The 9,578-nt window shown below is 40.0% G+C and overlaps 1 long non-coding RNA gene across 8 annotated transcripts in view; it reads right to left on the bottom strand.

The window, feature by feature from the left end:
- Positions 1-597: 597 nt before the first annotated feature.
- LOC107400732 (uncharacterized) overlaps positions 598-9,578 on the bottom strand; it is a 49,797-nt gene continuing 40,816 nt past the window's right edge. For 2 of the 8 annotated variants that reach the window (XR_006068234.2, XR_013048092.1), the window contains one exon: positions 598-1,664. This is a non-coding gene — a long non-coding RNA (uncharacterized LOC107400732). The remainder of the gene's footprint in view (positions 1,665-9,578) is intronic. The other 6 variants (XR_006068235.2, XR_013048089.1, XR_013048090.1 and 3 more) reach the window with 4 other exon arrangements.

Below are 9,578 nucleotides of genomic sequence, written 5' to 3'. Positions count from 1 at the left end.
AGCATAAATAAATGTAACACATCTTAAAATAATATTCTACAATAGACCTAGGATTTTATTAGTTTTCAGTGTTTGTCTATGTAGCCTTTATTCAACTGGAACTGGTACTGTAACTAAAGCTGACCTCATACTTGTTACAATTTTTCTTTCCTTACCCTCCTAAACTCTAGGATCATGGGCATGAGCCAACATGACTGGCTTCAATCTTAGGATTATGTCTCTCTGCTTCTCTGTCTGTCTCTATGTCTCTTTCTCTCTTCCTCTGTGTGTATGTTCATGTGTATGCATGTGGAAACCAGATATCAACCTTGGGTGTCATTCTTTGTCTTATACATTGTACACTGTCACTGGGGCTCACTGACTAGGCTAATCTGGGTGGTCAGCAAGCTCCAGAGATGTTACAAGCACACACCATCATGCTTTGATTTTTATATAGATCCTGGGAATCAAAGTCCAGTCCTAATGGTTGTGTAGCAAGCATTTTACCAAGTGAGCCATCTCTCAAGCCCCAATCCTACATTTCTTTGAGCAGCAATGTCATTGAGATTTCAGGGTTTTTTTTCATCCTAACCTTCTATTATTCTTCAATATATTGTCTAGTTGATGGCATGAACCTGAGAGAATGGAGCATAAAAATGAGGCAAACTAAAGTCGCATGCAATAGTCAGCTTTATTCAGCACATCAGATAATTTATACTCTGAGAATTAGGAAGATTCACCTGAGTAAAGTATACAACCACAAGGACAAGCCACACATGGCAAAAAAAACCCACATATTTTCTCATAGAGGCATATGAATAACAACACCTGAAGTAAGTCACTCCTATCTGCTACACATGGGAGGAACACAAAAATACATTCCAAGAACAATTCTGTGTTTTGAAGAAACTAGAGTCACAAACTCTTGTTTTCTTGGAGTTTTCTCACAAGCACCCAGAATTCCCCTCACATGACTCCATTCTTGGATCATGTTGTGACTTCTATCTCACCCCTTTTTAGTTTTTGATTGCAGGATATGCAAAGTGGTTTTGATTTGAGATGTTATAGATAAATCTAGTTGTCATTTGATGAGTATCCTATAAGCAAGCAAATGATATTAGGACAGTGAAAGCATTGTGTGTAATACTCTGCCACCAAGAAGCACCAAGCATAGAGATACAAACTATGTCCTGTACTATTAGTTACATTATATTGATCAGAAAAATCTAGAGACTAGCTTGAAAAGAGACCCATATGATTAGTAGTTCTGATATCTTATAGATCATAAGCCCATATTTGCCTTTAGTAGGAATACAAGTGCTATGATGGCCTATGCAAATGGGAAGTGATTCAAATCCCAAGGAAAAATTAAATGCAGTCCCTTCTTCAGATGGATGAATGAGTCTTTTATGGTCTCAAGGTCCAGTCAGAAACACAGAGTCATTAGTAAAATAACTTCTCCCTTGGTGCATAGAGCTGTAACTTGGCCCCAGGTGGGCAGACTTCACTTCTGGTGATATGATCGATATCTCCTTTTGCTGTTTAGCTGGAGGGCGGTTTGCTATCTTTCTGGTGACTTCCAGAGTGTTCTTGATGGCCCAGGGCTGGAGGAGCCAAAGAGGAATCCATGATGTTTCAGTGGATCCATCTGCAATGACAGACACATACCCCTTCCAAATTTTCTTCTGGAGAAGTAAAAGTAGAGCAGGTTAATGCATCAGCTTGCTTATTTCCTTCTACAATAAAACCAGGGACGCTAGAGTGTACATGGAGTATAAGTCAGTTGCTAGAAGTACTAAGCAGAATCTGAAACAATATTTAGGGGTTATGAATTAACCATAATAGATGAATCAAAACAGCCAGTCCCATTTGTTTGGCTAAAAGAAAGGAACCATTAATAGACTGATAATATCTGGGCCATGAGCCACTCTATACCATTAGATGACTACCAATAAAATAAATATCTCCCTGTGGAATGGGAAAAGATTGGACCATTTTTGTAATCAAAAATTCAGTTTGTATGAGAAAATCCCATAGTTTGCCAGCTGGAAAATGATTTCCTATCCTTCCATAGTAATCTGAAAATGAAATTTGAAAATTCATAGTGTTCTGTAATGCTTTTTAAAACTGATTGTTAGGACTGGAGAGATGGTTCAGCAGTTAAGAACACTGACTGCTCTTCAAGAGACCCCAGGTTCAATTCCCAGCACCCACATGACAGCTCACAACTGTCTGTAACTCCAGTTCCAGGGGACCCCAGACATACATGAAGGCAAACACCAATGCACATAAAATAAATAAATAAATTTAAAAAATAATAAAATAAAAACTGATTGTTAGTTAATGCAGCAAGGATCAAGTGCTGTAGGATGTTCTGTATGTTAAATGTGTTGCTCTGATTGGTTAATAAATAAAACACTGACTGGCCAGTAGCCAGGCAGGAAGTATATGCAGAAAAAGCAGAGAAGAGAATGCTGGAAGGTAGAAGGCTGAGGCAAAGAGATACTGCCAGCTGCCACCATGAAAAGCGAGATGTAAGGTACCGGTAAGCCATGAGCCACATGGCAACTTATAGACTAATAGATATGGGTTAATTTAAGATATAAGAACAAGAAGCCTGCTGCGGCCATACAGTTTATAAGCAAGCTGCAGCCATGCAGTTTATAAGCAATATAAGTCTCTGTGTGTTTACTTGGTTGGGTCTAAGCGGCTGCGGGACTGGCGGATGAAAGAGATTTGTCCTGACCATGGGCCAGACAGGACCAGGAAAACACCAGCTACAAATGGCACCCAATAGGTTGGCAAGAGTTTCCACCTAAAACCTGAGAAAAAAGATTCTAAAACAGAGCTAAAAATAGCTTCCTAGTTGTCTCTCTCAAGTTAGCAGCAGCCTGAGGGTTTGAGCTACTCTATGGCGGGTTCATGGCGTGTGTGTGTGTGTGTGTGTGTGTGTGTGTGTGTGTGTGTGTGTGTGTTTGACCTAAGCTATGTTACACACAGAGGTGTCTCCAAGCTGCACACTATGCTGTGTGTTGGATATAGTTTTTGCTAGTTAAAAAAAAAAAAAAAAAAAAAGGTTTCTGTGCTACATGATTTGATAAAAGCATAGACCCACTGTTTCTAAGAGTTGATGGCTCCCAGAGCCAGTGGTAAATGTACCACCACCATGTTGGGAAGCTGAGGTGGGTGGAGCCAGCAGCCACAGCACAGTTTCAGTCTTAGAATGCTGCAGTTTCAAGCAATAGTTTCACAATAAAATGGATTCAGATGGAATAGTTTACAATGTGTATAAAATATATGTAGGTGGGCATCTACCCAAGGAATGCTGATTTATACCATAAAGATACATGCTCAGCTATGTTCATAGCAGCACTATTTGTAATAGCCAGAACCTGGAAACAACCTAGATGCCCATCAACGGAAGAATGGATGAAAAAAATGTGGTACATATACACAATGAAGTACTACTCAGCAGAGAAAAACAATGAAAGCATGAAATTTGCAGGCAAATGGATGGAACTAGAAAAAATCATCCTGAGTGAGGTAACCCAAACCCAGAAAGACAGTTATGGTATGTACTCACTCATTGGTGGATTCTAGATATAAAATAAAGAACAATCAGACCACAACCCATAGAACCATAGAGGCTATATATATAGCATGGAGGTCCCTAGGACAACTGTGGCATATAAATTCCAGTTTTACTCAATTATTGAAAAAAATAGCCAAATGAATGGAAACACATGAACTATGAACCAAAGGCTGAGGGGCTCCCAGCTGGATCAGGCCCTCTGAATAGGTGAGACAGTTGATTGGCTTGATCAGTTTGGGAGGCATCTAGGCATTGGGACCAAGTCCTGTGCTCATTGCATGAGTTGGCTGTCTGAAACCTGGAACTTATGCAGGGACACTTGGCTTAGTCTGGGAGGAAGGGACTGGACCTCCCTGGACTGAGTCTACCAAGTTGATCACAGTCCTCGGGGGAGGACTTGTCCTGGAGGAGGTGGGAATGGAGGGTGGGCTGGGGGTAAGGGGAGGGCGTGGGAGGGGGGAGAATAGGGGAACCCATGGCTGATATGTAGAACTGAATGATACTGTAAAATAAAAAATATATATCACAAAAAAATATATGTAGGCTTGAAAGAGACAAAAAAAGATGATATATACAGTTATATAAAGAAATACATAGTTTTAAAAAATAAAGTCTTTACAGAGACAGTAAAATCAATATAAAAAATAAGCCACATAAAGATGGATATTACACAGAGAATCTGGATTGTGTTGTCTTTGGGATTTTTAACTGCAGAAAAACATTTGATTGTAAAAACTGTTGAGTTAAGTCAATATGTATATTTTAAAGGTATCTTGACTTCAAAATTTAGATGTAAGGATATGTTGTTTTGGAAAGGAGGCCCTGATTTTGTTTCCACAGAAAGCCAGAGGCTATGGATTTGTTCCAGATTAAGATCCATCAGGTTTGACCAGCCAAGACCCCCTGAAAGGTCTCCAATGACACCATGGCCCAGATGATCCAACATCCAGAATGGTTTCAAGGCAACTGGCTCAGAGGATACACCCTCACGGACTACTCCATAATCCTAAAATTTTCTTTGTGTCCCCATAAGATACAGTGCCCCCTTCCAGCAGGAAGTAGTAAGAGAAGCTATGCCCAAATTCCCAAATATACCAAGCTGGCTTTGGAGATAGAATTGGCTCATTCCTTCTCTAAACCCAAACATATTGCCAAAAAAAAAAAAAAGGTTGAGAGATTCTTTTGTTCCATATCAGAAGAGCCCTCTGGTGTGGGACAGAGAAAATCCAATATTTTTATTTAAATCGGGTTGATTATAAATGTGATCTCTTTCTAAAGAAGAAAAGGGGATATGATATAGATATGACAGGATGAAAAGGTAGATTATTTAATCTACTTTTAAAGAGCAACTTCTTTAAAATGTTTTACATTGCTATGGATTTTAGTTTATTGATACAAGTTTAAACTTAATTTTGTTATACTGTATATATATTTCTGCTCTTATTTGAGGTTTTATGTTTATGTAACTCATTTAGATTGTAATGGTAATTAAGAAATACAGATTAATAATTAGTCTTCTATGATAGTCAAACTTGTAGCATGTTAGTTAAGTTTTCTAGGTATACATAGATATATTTCAGATAGATAGGTAATCTTTAAACACTTCAAAGACCAATAGAATATAGCATTTAAAATGTTTTAAAAATTTAGACTTTCTGGACAGTGAGACATGTCTGCTCCTGGCAGCACCGGATTTACTTCAGAAAGGAGGATGGGCATCTAAGACACTCCATATGGAGTTTATCTTCACCTTGGAAAAATAGCCATTTGGGCAAGAAATTGTTCTTGCCTGGACTGCTTGAAAAAATGTATCAACTGGACATGCAGGACCCATAGGAAGGTGACCACTGAACTTTGCTTGGCAAAATGGTCCTTCAGGTTCCTACTTTGCAGAGGAAACTGCCATACATTCTACAGGACACAGAGAAAAGTGACTGATAGACTCTAGGCCTGTGGACTGAAGACAGATGCCCCAACTTGACAAAGAAACTTTGGAATACTGTCCAGGCTGCCAGCTGTCTCTGTCTACTCTCACAAGACCCCGAAAGTTGCTTGTGTCCTTCTCCCATTTCTCGGGTAATATTATATCCTTCTGAAGTCTTTGATGTAGTTAAAGACTAGATAGTTATAATTTTCCTTAGTTATGATAAAAGATAAGTTAGATATGAAACCTTAGACTCATAAATATAAGACAGATAGGATATCTTCTTTAATTTTGCCAAATACAAATAGACTATTATTATAAATAGACTAGATATTGTAACTATAATTCTTGCTTGATAATTGTTGTGTTATCTGTAATTTTACTGTGTGAAAGTTAAAACCTTCCTTAAAAAAAAAAGAAAAAGAAAAGGGGAAGTGCTGTGGGATATTCTGTATGTTAAATGTGTTGCTCTGACTGGTTAATAAATAAAACACTGATTGGCCAGTAGCCAGGCAGGAAGTATATGCAGAAAAAGCAGAGAAGAGAATTCTGGGGACAGGAAGGCTGAGGCAGAGAGACACTGCCAGCTGCCACCATGAAAAGTGAAATGTAAGGTACCAATAAGCCATGAGCCACGTGGCAACTTATAGACTAATAGATATGGGTTAATTTAAGATATAAGAACTTAGGGCCGGGCGGTGGTGGTGCACGCCTTTAATCCCAGCACTCGGGAGGCAGAGATAGGCGGATCTTTGTGAGTTCGAGGCCAGCCTGGGCTACCAAGTGAGTTCCAGGAAAGGCACAAAGCTACACAGAGAAACCCTGTCTCGAAAAACTTTAAAAAAAAAAAAAAAGATATAAGAACTAGAAAACAAGAAGCCTGCTGTGGCCATACAGTTTATAAGCAATATAAGTTTCTGTGTGTTTACTTGGTTGGGTCTAAGTGGCTGCAGGACTGGCAGGTGAGAGATTTGTCCTGACTGTGGACCAGGCAGGACCAGGAAAATGCCTGCTACAATCGAGTCCATATAACTGTGGACATCAGTTCCTCCCTGATTTACTAATTGAACAAGAAGAGTAAGATAAGCACTTAGTATTTTATGGCCCTTGCAGGGTAAATAGATCCATTCCAAAGTTTCTCCTCTTATGCTGTAATATCAGTAGCAGACAATGTGAAGGGAAAAAATATGTAAGTTTAAAGGCAGTGAAGGAGCCATACTGTACACAAATGCCTTTTAGTCTGGATTCAAATAGCTGTGGTTCTTTTCTTGCCTCTCAAAATAACATTCAAGGCCTGTCCAGTGCAGCCCCTCCTTCTAGAGTTTTAAATAGGTTGGGTAGTGCCTGATTAGGTAAACATTTTGATTTTGCTGAAATTGCCCTTGGAAGTACCAAGAGCAGTTCATGAGGCTGTGGAAGAACTGGGAACTGAATTCCATTCCTCTGGCCTGCCCTAGCTTGCCTAGGTTGTAAACTTAGCATTTTTTTTATTTTTTATTTTTTTTAAACTTAGCATTTCTATAGGCTCTCCCAAATCCTCACCAGGAAGTGGAGAGGATTGAAGATTAGATTATCAAATTCCTCACCACATGCTTCAGGGTCACTTGCAGTCAATGGAGGATCCATATCTAAAGGACCCAGGAAGGGAGCTCAGGAAAGTGTCACTGTCACAGTTGTCAGTGGTGCTGTTTGGACTTTTACTTTTTCCTAAATGGGAAAAGAAATCTCATTTTGCCTCTTTTACCAATTGTAAGGTTTGATCATCCAGTTTGTATTCACTCAATGAATTAGCCATCTCTTCCTCATGATTAATATCCTCCTTATCTTCCTTAAGCATTTTAATAAGTCTTAATTAATGCCCAGGTGACCTGGAATTGAACAGAGTTCTTTTGCCCTGTCCCTATTTCTTCATCTGAAATTCCTTCTTCTAGAAACCATCAATTATGGGACTGGAGAGATGGCTCTGTGGTTAAGAACAGGGACTGCTCTTCCAGAGGACCCAGGTTTAATTCCTAGCACCAACATGGCAGCTCACAACTGTCTGTAACTCCAGTTCCAGGGGATCCCGTCACCTCATATACACATACATGCAGGCAAAACACCCATGTACAAAAATTAAAAATAATAAATAAATTTTAGAAACCAGTGATTATATACTTGTGTTCCTCCTTTCTTTTAAAAAAAAAAAAGATACACAAGCTTGACAAAAGGCAAAATCCTCCCTGGTTTCTGCCCCATCATGCTCACTCACCTTTCTGTGAGGGCCCTCACTGTCTTATAGCTGACTTCAGGTCCCTGATTCGTGGTGCCACTTGTTTACCGCTCTCGTTGGCAGTGTGAACCTGGGAGAACAGGGCCTAAAAATGAGGTGAACTAAAGTCTCATGCAATAGTTAACTTTAGTCAGAGCATCGGGCATTTATACTGTGGGGGTTAAGAAGAATCACGTGAGTGGAGTACACAATCACAATGATGAGCAGCAGGTGGCAAAAACATCTTTCTCCACAGAAGCACATGAATAACTACAGCTGAAAAAAGCTCACTCCAATCCACTACACCTGGGAAAGCCACGAAAACACATTCCAAGAACTGTTCCATATTCTGAAGAAACTGAGGTCACAAGACTCTTATTTTCTTGGTGTTTTCTCACAAGCACTCAGAATTCTCCCACAACTCCATTCTTGGACTATGTTCTTGGGTATGTTGCTTAATAACAAATAGCTGTATCATTCCCTCATGCTAGTGTCCCCAAGTGCAGAAAACAGGGTATTACAGTTTGAATATGAACTGTCTCCCACAGGCTCATGGCATATACATATATGGTGATTCTATTTAGGGGATAGCAGAACCTTTAATAGGTAGTACCTATCTGGAAAAAGCAGGTCACTGGGGACCAGTCCTTATGGATATAGTAGCCCAGGAATCTTGTTGTGCTTTTTCCCTTGTGCCATGCAAAAAAGACTATGCCCCCACACACACTCTCATCATCATGCCTTCTGCTCCATGACAAACTTAAATCACTCTGAAACTGTGAACCAAGTTAAACATTTCCTCCCCTAAGTCATTTCTGTCAAGCATGTTGTAATTAGAAAATTAACTAATACATAGAGAGAAGTACTTCTCAGAGAAATTCCCCTGAGACTCCCTTGACAACAACTGTGTCATATAACTGCCTACAAGATCAAGTAGGATATTTTTTATTATTTTCCCAGTGTGAGGGAGACACCAGAAAAGAGGAACGATTAGTGGATAATGAGATGAGGTGACAGCATCTGCCGCAGCATGGCAGAGAGGCTGTATCTTGAAAGGAAATGCCGAGGCAGAGGGATTCCCCATCAACTATCCCAGACATGACAGCCAGACCAATTGAACCCCATTTCCCTGTGGGAATGGGGATCCTAATACCCTTGTTTGGATGTCTCAGTCTTGTATTGGACTAAGTGGTTGAAGAGGTCTTTACCATGACAAATGTTTATAGAAAATCCCCCGTAACTGAATCCTGCAGGCTCAAAGCACTGTCATCATGCAAGAAGTATTAGGAAAGTCCATATTATGCCCTTCTGGAAGCCTGGCTGCAGCCACCAGTTAGGGCTTCACCCCTGAATCCATGTTAGGAACTTCCAGACTTGCCCTGGCCCTACTCAGGCGAGGGGTGGCGTTACCATCCCAGGGCTGACCTATGCCCCTTCCACCCTTGGACTTGTATAAGAGACCAAGGTCACATAGCAGTTTCTGTAGTAGGCTTTTGAGATATCCTGACAACTGGGTGTCCTGATAAAACTAGATGAGCCCTATCCTCACAGGCAGAATTCCAAATCACAGTTGCAGTTAATGTCTAAGTGGCATTTGCTATGAGCTGGAAATAAATTTCATGCCCTTTTGTTTACTGAATGAGACATAGAGAAATTAAGAAATGTGTTCAAGGTAACACAACTAATTAGGCAGCAATGCCAGAATTTGAAGCTAGGCAGCTTGCTCTGGAATCTAGTCTCTTCGCCACTTGACTGTCTCTTATCCAAGGAAATTCTGCAAAATAGCTGTAAGGAGAGAAAGAAGCCCAAAATGAATGATGTCCCAAGAGAAT

This window comes from Peromyscus maniculatus, chromosome X (assembly GCF_049852395.1).
Source record: "Peromyscus maniculatus bairdii isolate BWxNUB_F1_BW_parent chromosome X, HU_Pman_BW_mat_3.1, whole genome shotgun sequence".
Lineage (NCBI taxonomy): Eukaryota > Metazoa > Chordata > Mammalia > Rodentia > Cricetidae > Peromyscus > Peromyscus maniculatus.
Note: the sequence above shows the minus strand (reverse complement) of the source record. Positions and strands in the feature narration are given on the sequence as shown.